Here is a 13,523-nt window from a genome sequence, read left to right as displayed (position 1 = left end):
TTAGAGTCAGGTTATAAGTCTATGAGCAGTTCTAGACAACAGGATGTAGGCAGGAGCGGCTCACACAGTGCTTGTCATTTCTACCCGTGGCCACGAGTACCCCTGTCGGACCTCCCAGCTCTCTCTCTTCCTTCAGTAGCACAGCTCGAAACCACTTATTCCAGCCTCAGTAACTGAATCATCACCTGGAAGGGGTGCCCTGGAGGGTTCCAAACTCACTTCCGATTTTGCACAGTCAAGATGCCTTCCTACGTTAAGCCACCATGATCCTAAGACACGTTGAGCAGGTGGTCCTAAATCTAAACACAGTTACCTTAACATGCTTACCAAACATAGTTACCTTAACAATACAGCAGTTTTTCTTCTACATTTAGAGGCTTAATTCACCTTCAGTTTTTATAAGTGTGCAGGTTGGGAGTAACCTTATTTTCTTCAAAATGCCTTCATTATCACGGTGTTAAACCCACATACACATGTGTCACTGATACCTGTCTCCGTCCCAGTACCCAACTATTTTGATTTAAATAATTATATATTTTAATATGTTAGCAAATTCCTCCTCGTGATTCTTCTTTTTCAAACTCTTGCTATAGCCTTCCAAATAAATTTTAAAATCAACTTGTTTGTTTTCAAAAACAATTCTCTGGGACACTAATCAGATCTGCATTACGGCCGTGCACGGATCTGAGCAGAAGCGGCAACTGTATGCCACTGCTCTTGCCGTGAGGGATTACAGTATGTCTCTTGTTTATTTTAGTCCTATTTTATTTCGTTTAATAAAAATATATGATTCTCTTATTAAACAGTTCTTAGGTATTTTCCAGACTAATTTTGATAGTATCTTGAATATGACTTTTCTCATTTCAGCTTCTAATTGTTCAATGCTAATAAAAAGGAAAGTAATATTTATTTTTTATTTTGTCTTCTATATAGTCACCTTGTCAATTCTCTTATTTAACAATTTCTGTTGAATTTATTGGATTTTTAAGAATATTGTCATGTCTTTGCAACTGATAACTGTGTTTCTTTCTTTCCAAGGTAATTTTCTTTGGTCCCTCTTTTTCTTAAACCTTTTTCAAAAAAAGGAATTAGAATTGGCTCATAAATTTAACTATTTGCTTTTTTTGGTCATCTATTGGTATAATTGTGATTTCCCCCCTTAAATTTTTAACATGATGAATAAAGGTAATACATTTTCTAATGATGAACCATCTTACGTTTTCCATAAACCCCACCTAGCTGTGCAGTATTTAAATAGTCATATTTTAACTGGAATAGTATAAAAATGTATCTCTTAGCAACTAGAAACCACCTATAAGTCAGAAATTGAGAAATGGTGTAATTAATGGGATAGCAACATTGTGAAATATTATATGACCCCTACAAAAAGGTATTCATTGTAAAAAGTAAGAGGCATATCTAATTCTGAGTCAAAATTTTTAAACATTTCATTAGATGTTATGTTCTGTGTGACCTAAGAGCCCAACAAAAACAAGATCAATTTTCTTCTCTCAAATATAAATTATAATGCTGATCATACTGAACAACGCCATTTCCCAACAGTCATGTTATAACCCATCGTATGATTTGGAAGAATGATTCTGCTTTTATATTAGAAAAAAAGGTTGTTGTCAACTGTTACAATTTCTTAAACAAATATTATACAAAAGCTTACAAAATCTATAAAATATCATATGACAGGAAGATAAACTACATATTTCCTTGAGTTGTTTGATCAGTGCTTTTACATGTTACATGTTTACAGTGCCACCTAAACTTTCAACTATGTACTAGCATCTTTTTATTCTTCACATCATCATAATTATGTGCTTACAGTAGGCACTCACTAAATATGTTCCAGTTCATTAAAGCCATCCTTGCTCTCTAAGAATTTAAATTCATTCTTAAAAACTGTCAACTATTTATTACTATATTCATTTTCTATTTTAAAGTGTATCAAAAAACTGAAAATAGAACTACATATGACCCAGCAATTCCACTCCTGGGTACATATCTGAAAAAAAACAAAAGCACCAATTCGAAAAGATATGTGCACTCCAATGTTTATAGCAGCATTGTTTATAATTGCCAAGATAGAGAAACAACCTAAGTGCCCAACAACAGACGAATGGGTAAAGAAGATGTGGTATAGATATACAATGGAATACTACTCAGCCATTAAAAAGGACAAAATTTTGTCATTTGCAACAACATGGGTGGACTTGGAGGGCATTATGCTAAGTGAAATAAGTCAAACAAGACAAATACTGTATGATATCACTTACATGTGAAATCTGAAAAACACAACAAGTTAGTAAATATAACAAAAAAGAAGGAAACCCACAGTTGTAGAGAACAAACTAGTGGTTACCAGTCGGGAGTATTTATCTCTTTTTTTTTTTCTTTCTTTTTTCTTTCTTTTTTTTTTTTTTTAAAGTTGAAGTATAGTTGCTGCACAATATCATATGCATTACAGATGTATAGTATAATGACTCACAGGCTTTAAAGGTTACACTCCATTTATACTTGTTTAAAATATTGGCTATGTCCCCCGTGTTGTACAATATATCCTTATAACTTGTTTATACACGGTAATTTTTTTTAGATTTCTGCAAATTCTTTTCTTTTTTGCATTTAAATTTTTTTTTTTTTTTTTGGTTTTTGGTTTTTTTAGGGGGAAGTAATTAGGTTTTTAGTTATTCATTTATTTACTCATTTATTTACATGGAGGTACTGGGGATTGAACCCAGGACCTTGTGTATGCTAAGCATGTGCTCTACCACTGAGCTATGGCTTTGCTTCCCCACCCCAATGTTATTTTTTATTGAAGTGTAGTTGATTTACAATGTTAGTTTCAGGTGTACAGCAAAGCAATTCAGTTATACACATATATATATATACAGATTCTTTTCCATTATAGCTTATTACAAGAAATTATAGTTTCCTGTGCTATATAGTAAGCCCTTGTTGTTTATCTATTTTATACATAGTAATGTGTATCTGTTAATCCCAAACTACTAATTTATCCCTCCCTCCTTCCCCTTACACATAGTAGTTAGTGGCTCTTAATCCTCTACCCCTCCACTGCCCCTCCCCCTCCCCCCCACTTCTCCTCAAGTTCAACACCAGGCAAACTCTGCTGCTCATAACAGGATGTTCCTTCCCCAGCTGTTCCCCTGGCCTCCCTCTTCACTTCCTCCCTGTAAGAGAGAGGTCTCTCCAAAGAGCCCATACAAAACCGCCCTCATCCCCTTCTTCTTGCCTGGTGTGTATAAAACAATGCCTTAATCACAGGAATCATTAACAAATATTTGTTGAAGGAAACAAATGAAGGGAATCAGAGAGTCTAACGCGTATGTTCTCAAGGATACTGTACTAGTCTCTAAGGAAACTGCCTTAACCAAGTGCTGGAGGGGGACCACGAGGTCTGACAGATGTGACGTGAGCGGGTCTCATCTTTCATCTGGCTGGGGTTCAGACCCTGAGGGCGGCTACTCTCAGGGAAAGCCCCACTCGAGCCCCGAGCTGGTCCAGGCTTGGGCAGGAAGACTCGCAGAGACCTCAGGGTCACACGCAAGTGGCGTTTAGAAGACCCTTCCTCCTAAAAGACATTGCCACTGGACATAGAATCCTGGGCTAGCAGGTTTTTTTTTTCTGCTCTTGAAAATGTCTTTGGCACGACATTCCTTTCAGCCTCCATCGTTTCTCATGAGAAATCCATGTCATTTGGATTGTTTTTCCCCTGTAGGTAATGCAGCGTTTCTCTCTGCCTGCTTTCAAGTGTGTGTCTTTAGTTTTCAGAAGTTTGACTAGGATGTGTCTTGGTACAGAAACATTTCAGTTTGTCTTGTTTCTGGATTTCTCAACTCCTTTAATCTGTAGGTTTATGTCTGTTGCCAGACTTAGGGACTTTTCAGCTATTATTTCTTCGAATATTTTTCAACCTTCCCTGGTTTCTTCTCTCCCTTTTGGAACTTTAATGACATGAATGTTAGATCTGTATTACAGTCTCACATGCCACTGGTTCATTTTTTTTAGCATTCTGTTTGCTATTCAGATTAAATAATCTCTATCATGCTGTCTTCAAGTTCATACATCCCTTCACCTGTGTTCCCCATTCTGCTGTTGAGCCCATTCATTAAGTTGGTTGGTTGGCTGGCTGGAGTTTTTTGTTGTTGTTTGGGTAGTGTATTTCACAGTTCCATTTGGCTCTCCTTTGTATCTTCTATTACTTTTCTGAGATTTCTTATTTCTTTACTGAGATTTTTCTTTTCTTTTTTTTTTCATTTGTTTCAACAGTCTTTATAATTGCTTTTTTTTTAAGCTGAAGTACAGTCAATTACAATGTGTCAATTTCTGGTGAACAGCACAATGTCTTAGTCATGTGTATATACATACATATATTCATTTTCAGATTTTTTCATGAAAGGTTATGTAATTATTCATTGAAACATATTTATTATGGCTGCTTTAAAATTTTTATTAGATAAATCTAGTATCTGTATCATCTCATTTTTTTTGCTGTCATTTGATTGCCTTTTTTTTATTATTCTAGTTGAGATTTTCCTGGTTCTTGCTATGCTGAGTAATGTGCGGCATATTACTGCTTTGGACATTTTGTGCTTTTCTGTTTTGATTCTTTTCTGTTTGTTTTGGAGTTTTTTTTGGGGGGGGCAGTAATTAGATTTATTTATTTGTTAATGGAGGGACTGGGGACTGAACCCAGGACCTCATGCATACCAAGCAAGCACTCTACCACTGAGCTATACCCTCCTCCTTGAATTCTTAAAAGATCTTTAAAAACAAATAAGTGCTGATTGAGCCAAAGAAATAAGAAATGTTTTCATTTTTCAATAACCATGCTCTGAAAGCCATTCATATAACTTATCTCATTTGACGTTTGCTGTTGTATATAATCAGGCATTATTCCCAGTTAATTCCAGTCCAACACTGTTTCTAGACACCACACAATTTTCTATTTACATTTCTTGGCTTTCAGATGTAACCATATTTCCCTTTTTAAAACCATCTATCTGAAGAGCAGCCTGTGATATAAGATAAACAAGTGTGACACTGTGGAGAGAACCAAAATGTGCAAACTTCTCCCTCGTTCCTCGGGGTCCATCTCCAACAAACAGGTGCTTCTCCTTTTCTATGTACTCTACGTACACAAGCAGATAAACAGCCTTAAAGTTTTTAATCACAGGGAGGTCTATGACATATGACTTTTCCTACTTCAAAGGACTCTAAGAATAGCACATGCATAGAAATATAGCTCTCCGAGCAGAGTAAACAAACACCGCTCTCTCCTGAGAGGGATCAGATGAATCCGCTCAGGTCAGCTCTCTCCCAGAATTCCATTGTTGTCTCTCTAAGGAAAACCACCGAATCTGGGATTGGGAGCTTTTCTCAAACGTGTTTCCTTTAAAAACACAGGGAAACAGGATTTTTGGCCGCAGGAGGTCAAGGTCAGCAATCTAACAGAATCGGTCCTTTTGAACTTCCTTTCTAAGAAACACATTATGTTATCTGATGGAAGCTGTTACGTTGGAAGCCTCTGCTGACACTTAGGCAATGGTCAGTTCTGCTCATCACACAAGGGATGAGGATGATTTCAGGAAGCACACCTACAGGGTCTACAAATCAGTTTAGTGATCCCAAAATGGCAAGTTCCAAGATACTGTGAACAGCTCTGTGTGGATCGGAACAGTGTGTGCCCCACGATGAACTGCACAGAGCCCTGCCCACAAGTGCACTTCTCTGTACGAATGTTATACTTTAATTTGAAAGTTTATATTAAAAAGTCAATCAACAAATAATCAATGATTATTTCTGTAATTGATAGTTGTATTTTAACAACAAAAGAAAAAGAAACTTACGAAAAATCAGAATTAAGAATGCACAGAAATGTATATGAAACACTCAGACTAGGCTCCTCCAATATTGTATTGCTTTCAGTGACCCAAATTTATATGGAACCATTTGTGAACACGAGTATTGTTACCAAATAAAATAGAAACGCGTGTTTATTAGGATGGTTTTAGTACCACTGTCTTAGACGTGCACAGTAGTTTTTGAGAATTTAAGAAAATTGCCAATAAATTATCTCATTTTAATGCTACAGAACTTTCAGTGCTGTTATCTCCACTGTAAAGGTGGAAAAATTCAGATGAGATTTACCTAAAGGCACCCAGTGAGGGAGCCACAGACCCGACTGTCATCTCACCTTTGCTCCTGCGTATGGGACTGCCTTTTGTTTCTGAAAATAAAGGCAGCTCCTGAAACTCTTCTCTCAGTATGAAGGGCTTAGGCTGCTCTGTGCACGCCATTCCCTCCCTGATCACTTTCCACTGTAGTTTGACCCGCTTTCTCCCTGATACCGAAGGGCCACTGAGCCTTAGCTGAGTTTTAAGTGAGAAACGTAGGAGAAGAAGGCACATCGGGCAGGGGAGGCAGATGCTTCGTCTCACTGGCAGGCTTTCCTCCATCTGAGGGTGATGTTTTCAGCTAACGTCGTCCACTTCCTGCCCAGAAGGAGAATGTTCAAGGGAAACGTCTGAAACACACTTCCTTTGGCTTTAAACTGAATGGTGGAAACTCATAAAATTTTCTCATTCTGCACCAGAAGGTGAGAATTCCTAGATATTGTTGCAATTCTCGGTTAGGAAATAAGAATCATTAAACAACAGAGTAGTTTGTTTACATGAAATATCACAATATTGTTATTCATCCCTTGGTCTTCCCTAGGTTTTATTTAGTTGGTCTATTTCCGTTTAATATAAGGCAGCTCTTAGTTTCTTTTTTAAAACATTCATTTCAGTAAGAATCAATTTGGCGGCTGTCCATCTTTTTTTTAAAAAGTTGTGATGTCCACCGTCAACTTCTGTTTGCAAACTAACGAGATGAGAAGTAACAACTGACTACGGTGCTTCCCTTAACTGAACGTCCAGGAGGCCCAATGAAGAGCCCAGTTTTGCCTTGTGATACGTTAATTAGGGACTAGTTTAAAATGTTTTCTAGAAAGGCACAAAATGTCTATCCAGTGAAGAAGTCAACGGAACCCAAATGTTAAAAGCAGTTAGCATCGTGTTCCAGGGAAGCAGATGCCTGCTGGGCAGGCGACACAGAGCTGTCAATGCAGTGGTCACGCGGACCCCACCCTACAACACTGGAAAGTAAAACATCTCCAGGACTTCACGGTTTCACACCTGTCTCCCGTGCTGGCCCAACGTGCAAGGCATCCACAGGCCTCGCAGAAAGTTTCACTGTCCAGAAAGGCTGTTGGTTCCTCCCCTGCCCTGGACTCACAATCCCCACAGGCAGTGGTAGAAGTTTGCGTCTCAAGGAAATACAGAACTTGCTCAAAGGTATCACTACTCTGGGTAATGTGTAACCTCTGTTACAGCCATGAAAATAGAATTCAAGACTACACCCTCTCCTGGACCAGTGACTGGCCATGGGCATGACTCAATGAAGGTGTGTCCCACTGAGTAAACAGAATTATATCAGTCAGCATTCTACCAGCTTTTTGTTAGAATTTCTGATAATCCTATATTTGGAAATTTTGTCTTAAGACCTTTTGCTTTGAGAAACACCTGTGTTCTCTTAACTCAGAAGGTAGTCTTTATGTGAAAAGAAAACTGATGGCTTGAACTCTAGAATTTTACAACTTGAAGGGACTAAAAAGTTCCTGTTGTCCAGCAGTTCCCAAAAGTGATCCTAAAACCTGCCTAGCTTACCAGGAATCACCCTGAGGGGCTGGTAAGAAAAAATCTTAGGTTCCTTCCCGGCCACAGGGGGAAGCCACGTGTGGGTGTCTGAGCCACAGTCCAGACGTGTGAGGAAGGAAGCCTTGAGAATGACTGGAGCCTCCACCACTTCCTACTGTCCTGAATGAGAGGCCAAGAGCAGGACCTGCCTAGCTGGGCTCAGTCCACCCCCAGAACTGTGAAAAGGTAAAAATGATGATAATGATAGTAACAACAACAAGTGATTGCTGTGCACCACTAGAATAAATATATGCACACAGGCACACGCACTCACACATACCTAGACCTGGCTTCACTGAAGGGCTTGGGACTTGGGGTAGAAACAGCAGGAGGGTGGTGTATCTCAAGCATCTGTATTTTTTACAAGATCACTGGGTATTTTGAATAAGCAGCCAAGTCTGGAAACAACTAGAAATCTCCTAATCTCTTGTTCTTAAAACAAGATTACCTGCTTTCTCCCTTCCTATCTCACAGGCAGGGCACTGTTAGATACCAGCAGATGCAACTCCCAGGGTGGCTCCCAGTACCTAGAGGCAAAAGAATCTGAGGGCTGGAGTGAAGCTCAAAGGTCTGCTGATCGATGTGCTCAGGGCTCAGGAGGGGTCACCTCTTTTTTTTTTTTTTTTAATTCAAGTACAGTCAGTTACAGTGTGTCCATTTCTGGTGTACGAGGGATCACCTCTAACGTGTGAGATGAAGATTCAGAATCGGGAAGGCTGGTGATTTGAACAATGAAACCATGTTGGAAATTTTCTGCAAGGTTCTCTCATTGTTCATAAAACTTGGCAAGCAGCAGCTTTCAGAGTATTTTTTCATTCAAATCCTCTTCTATAACCATCAGCTTCTTTAAAGAGATACCCACAAACAGCTACGTGAAGGTGAGGATGTCTGTGTGCCTGAAAGAGGCCTGACTCCGGCCAAGGGCAGGCAGGGGTGCCCTTCTTGCCACCTGCTTCCTCCCTGGTGGCGAAGCAGGGCTACTGGAGCTACTGGGCAGCAGCAGCAGCAGAACTTTCTCTTTTATCTCCACTTTTGCCTTAAGCAGGCATCTCCATCACTGTATCACCCGAAGGTTTAACTCTGATACTCTTTCCCAAGACACAGAAACCTGAAGGACTTATTCCTCCAATACCTGAGGTCCTAGATGTGGAAAGAGAGAGGTCAGGGCGTCATTTCTAGGAATCAGAGACGGGGCACGTTGGAAACAGCACTTCTCCTCGAAGGCAACGGAGTGCTGAGAGCAGAGAACATCCAAGTCAGAAACCAAGCCTCAATTCCTTCCTTACGAAACTAGAAAAAGAAGAATAACTTAAACCTAAAGTAAGCAGAAGAAAGGATATAATAAAGAACAAAGTGGATACTAATAAAATATAAAAATAGAAAACAATAGGAAAAAAACAATGAGACCAAAAATTGGTTATTTGAGATCAATAAAACTGATAAATCTCAGCCAGATTGATCAGAAAAAGAGACAGAGAAGACAAATTACCAATACCAATGAGATAGGTGTTATCACTACAGATTCTACTGAAAAGATAACAAGGAAATATTACAAACAAGTTTATGCAAATACATTTGACAAGTTAGATGAAATACACAAATTTCTTGAAAGACATAAATTACCAAAGCTTATTCAAGAAGGAATCAATTACCTAAATATCCTAAATATTGTACAGAAGCTGAAAATACAGTTTAAAACCTTCCCACAAAGAAAACTGCATAACCAAACGGCTTCACAGGTGAATTCCACCAAAAAAATTTTAAGAAGGAATAATACAAATTCTAAACAAACTTTTCCAAAGAATTGAAAAAGTAATTTTTTTAACTCAGTCTATGAAGTCATCTTTACCCAGTACGAAAATTAGACATAAGAAAGGAAAACAACAAATGAATATCCCTCACAGACATACATGGAAATGTTCTAAACATAAAATTTAACAAATCAAATTCAACAATATAGTAAATGCACCATACACTGGGACCACGTGGGGTTATCCCAGCTATGCAGGGCTATCTCAACATTTAAACATCAATTTATGTAATTCATAATATTATCAAACTAAAAAAGAAAAACTGTACAATCCCCTCAACACATACAAAAAAAAAAAGCATTTGATGAAATTCAGTATCCATTCCTGATATAAATTCTTGCAAATTAGGGTTACAAGGGAACATTCCTAACCTAATGAAGGACATATACCAAAATCCTACAGATAACATCATACTTAATGGTGAAAGTCTGAATGCTTTTCCCCTAAGATAAGAAACAAGGCAGGAATGTTTGCTCTCTCTGCTTTCACTCAACAGATTTGAAGTTCTAGCCAGTGCAACAATGCAAGAGAAATAAATAAAAGTCATCCAAATGAGAAAAAAAGAAGTACAATTTCACTTATTCACAGCTAACATAATCTTTGATGTAGAAAATCTAACAGAATTTACAGAAAAGAGAACAAATAAGTGAGTTTAGCAAGATTTCAGGTTGTAAAATCAATATACAAAAATCAGTGTATCCTTACATACTAGCAATGAAAATAAGAAATCTAAAGTTTAAAAGATTATTTACAATAGCATCAAAAATACGAACTACTGAGAGATAAAACTGATAAAAAAAATATGTGAAAGGCCTGTACTGTGCACACTAGAAAACATTGCTTACAGAAATTAAAGAAGACTTAAATCAATTGGGAGAGACATCTTGCTTAGGGCTTGGAAGATTTAATATTGTTAAAGCATCAGTTCTCCCCAAATTGACCCACAAATTCAACATAATCCCAATTAAAATCCCAGATGACTAGTTTGTAGAAATTCACTAGCTCATTCTAAAATCCATATGGAAGTGCAAAGAACCTAGAGTAGCTAAAACATTTCTGAAAAAGAATAAAGTTTGAAGATTAACACAATCAAATTTCAAGACTTACTATGAAACTACATTAATCAAGACAGCATTGTATTGTGTTACTAGATCAATGGAACAAATAGAGATTCCAGGAATAAACTCACACATATGTAGAAAACTGATTCTTGATTAAAATGTGCAAAGGCAATGCAATGGAGAAAGAAGAGCATTTTCAACTAGTGGTGCTAGAACATTCTGATATCCACATTCCAAAAACTGATCTTTACTTCACATCATATATTAAAAAAAAAACAACACACAAAATAGATTATACACCTAAGTGTAATAAACTATAAAACTTCTAGAAAAAAATAATAGAGAAAATCTGCATGATCTGTGTCAAAGATTTCTTAGATTCAACACTAAAAGCAGAATCCATTTAAAAAAAAACTGAGGAAGAGGATTCTGGGAAGCTGGCAGAGTAGGAACAATCAAAAATCTGTCTCCCCACTTAGACAACAACTACATAGGCAGAATCTGTCTGATGTAACAGCTTTTGAACTCTGGAGTCTGTTCAGAGCTTGCTACTTCCAGGGGAAGATCTGGACAGTAAAGTTCCAGTTAATTTCAATCAATTTCACTTCTTGGCACAGTAGCAGCTACCCATCCCCCACCCCCACGGCTGACAGCCGTGCGTGAGTTCCTGGAGCAGCTTACACACTGCCTATGGGAGCTAGGGTAAAGAGAAGGATTCTTTCTTACAAATACTGGAGCTCTGTGCTCTGATCTCAGAATGCTCCCTCTGATCACAGAGGTACAGACAATGAACAGTGAAACAGGCAACTATGGTTGTTGCACCTCCCCGGATTGTTGCAAGCCCCTCCTTCCTGTTGAAGTGACGTCCAGGAGATTTAATGTGCCAGTGCCCCTTCCCCATCTTCATTTTTTGCTCTTTCCTTTTGGGAGCCAGACATGAATGACTAGAACATTCAAAATCATCTATGTGTACACGGAAAATTAGAAAGTGACCACGCATGCCCAGGGAAGGGCTCAGAAAAGACCTGAGAAGAAATTCAGTTTACACCTCAGGCTGATCCCCGGCACTGAGACAGCCTACAACAATAAAACAGCAACAACAACAAAGTAATAATTACTTTTTTAAAAAGCAAGCCCTGGGGAATAGGGAAGAATCTGATTTCCAGAGCCACCACATTATTCAAATGTCTCATGCTCAACAAAAATCACAAGGCATACAAAGACCAGGAAATTATGACCCAGTCAAAGGAAAAAAATTAATAAATCAACAGAAACTCCCTGAAAAAGGCCTAATGACAGATATACTAAACAAAAACTATAAAACAATTGCCTTAAAGATGCTCAAAAAACAAAGGAAGATGTGGAAATAGTCAAGAAAATGATGTGTGAATAAAATGAAAATATCAATAAAGAGATATAAAACCTGAACAATAACAAAATTTTGCATCTGAAAAATGTAATAAGGGAAATGAAAAAAATCAGATGGATTCAAAGGCAGATTTGAGCAAGCAAAAGAAAAAAATCAGTGAACTTAAAGATAGATAGAACAACGGAAAATATCAAAGTTGAGGAACAGAAAGGAAAAAAATTAAAGAAGAGTGAACAGAACCATAGGGACCTACATGGGACACCATCAAGCTGACCAACATATGTATCTTAGGAGTCCAAAAAGGGAGAAAGAGAGAGAAAGGTGGAGAGAATATTTGAAGAAATAATGGTGGAAAACTTCCCAAATTTGTTGAAAGACATGAATATAAACATCCAAGCCGCTCAGCTCTGAACAAGGTAAACTCAAAGAGAGCCACACTGAGACACATTATAATCAAACTTCTAAAAGCCAAAACAAAGAAAGAATCTTGAAAGCAGAAAGAGAGAAGCAAACAATTACATACAAGAGATCTTCAGTAAAAGTATGAGTACATTTCTCATCAGAAACTTTGGAGGCCAGAGACAATAGGCTAATAGTCAAAGTGTTAAAATAAAAACTAGGCAGCCAAGATTCCTATATCCACTGAAAATGTTCTTCAGAAGTGAGGGGGAAATTAACACATTCCCAGACAGATAAAAGTTGGGGGAGTTTATGACCCTTAGGCCTGCTCTGCAAAAAATGCTCAAGGGAGTCCTTCAAGGTGAAAAAAAAAAAAGTACACTAGACAGTAACTCAAAACCACATGGAGAAATAAACATGTCAATAAAGGCAAATACATGAGCAATTGTAACAGTGGTTTGTCACTGTGCTTTTTGTTTGTTTCTACATGATTTAAGAGACTAATACATGTAAAGAAAAAATTATTGGTGTAAAAGATAGTATTAGAGTAACTTTTTGGTTTGTAATTTCAAATCTTGTTTTCTATATAATTTAGGAGATTAATGCATTTAAAAGAACTATTAGTTTATGTTTGGGGGCACGTAATATAGAAAGATATAATCTTGTGATATCAAGAACTGAAAGGGGTGGGAACAGAGCTGTAAAGGAGCAGAGTCTGTGTACGGTATTAAAGTTAATCTTGCAATAAACACCAATTAGAGTGTTATAACTTTAAGGTGGTAAATCCTAAAGAGTGAACCACAAAGAAAATAGCTATAGGACACATACAAAAGGAAGTGAGAAAGGAACTTAGACATTTTACTACAAAAAAATAGCTGAGCACAAAAGAAAACAGTAATGCAGGAAATGAGAAACAAAAAAGCTATAGGGCATATATAAAACAAACAGCACAATGACAGAAGTAAGTCACTCTTTATCAGTGATTAATTTAAATGTAAACAGATTAAAGTATCCAATCAAAAGACAGAGATTGGCAGAATGGATAAAAACACAGGGCCCTAGCTGCTGTCTACAAGAGACTTACTTGAGATCAAAAGGTACAAGCAGGTTGAAA

The 13,523-nt window shown here is 37.6% G+C and overlaps 1 long non-coding RNA gene and 1 other non-coding gene across 3 annotated transcripts in view; both read right to left on the bottom strand.

Annotated features, from left to right (window-relative positions):
* Window positions 1–13,523, bottom strand: part of LOC135319690 (uncharacterized) — a 61,905-nt gene that overhangs the window by 18,914 nt on the left and 29,468 nt on the right. The gene's annotated exons all lie outside the window — the stretch shown is intronic.
* TRNAT-GGU (transfer RNA threonine (anticodon GGU)) lies at window positions 4,702–4,774 on the bottom strand. The gene has a single exon. It is a non-coding gene; the product is annotated as a tRNA-Thr (tRNA).

The sequence above is a fragment of the Camelus dromedarius genome, chromosome 30, assembly GCF_036321535.1.
Source record: "Camelus dromedarius isolate mCamDro1 chromosome 30, mCamDro1.pat, whole genome shotgun sequence".
Lineage (NCBI taxonomy): Eukaryota > Metazoa > Chordata > Mammalia > Artiodactyla > Camelidae > Camelus > Camelus dromedarius.
This window is presented reverse-complemented; position numbering and strand designations above follow the sequence as displayed.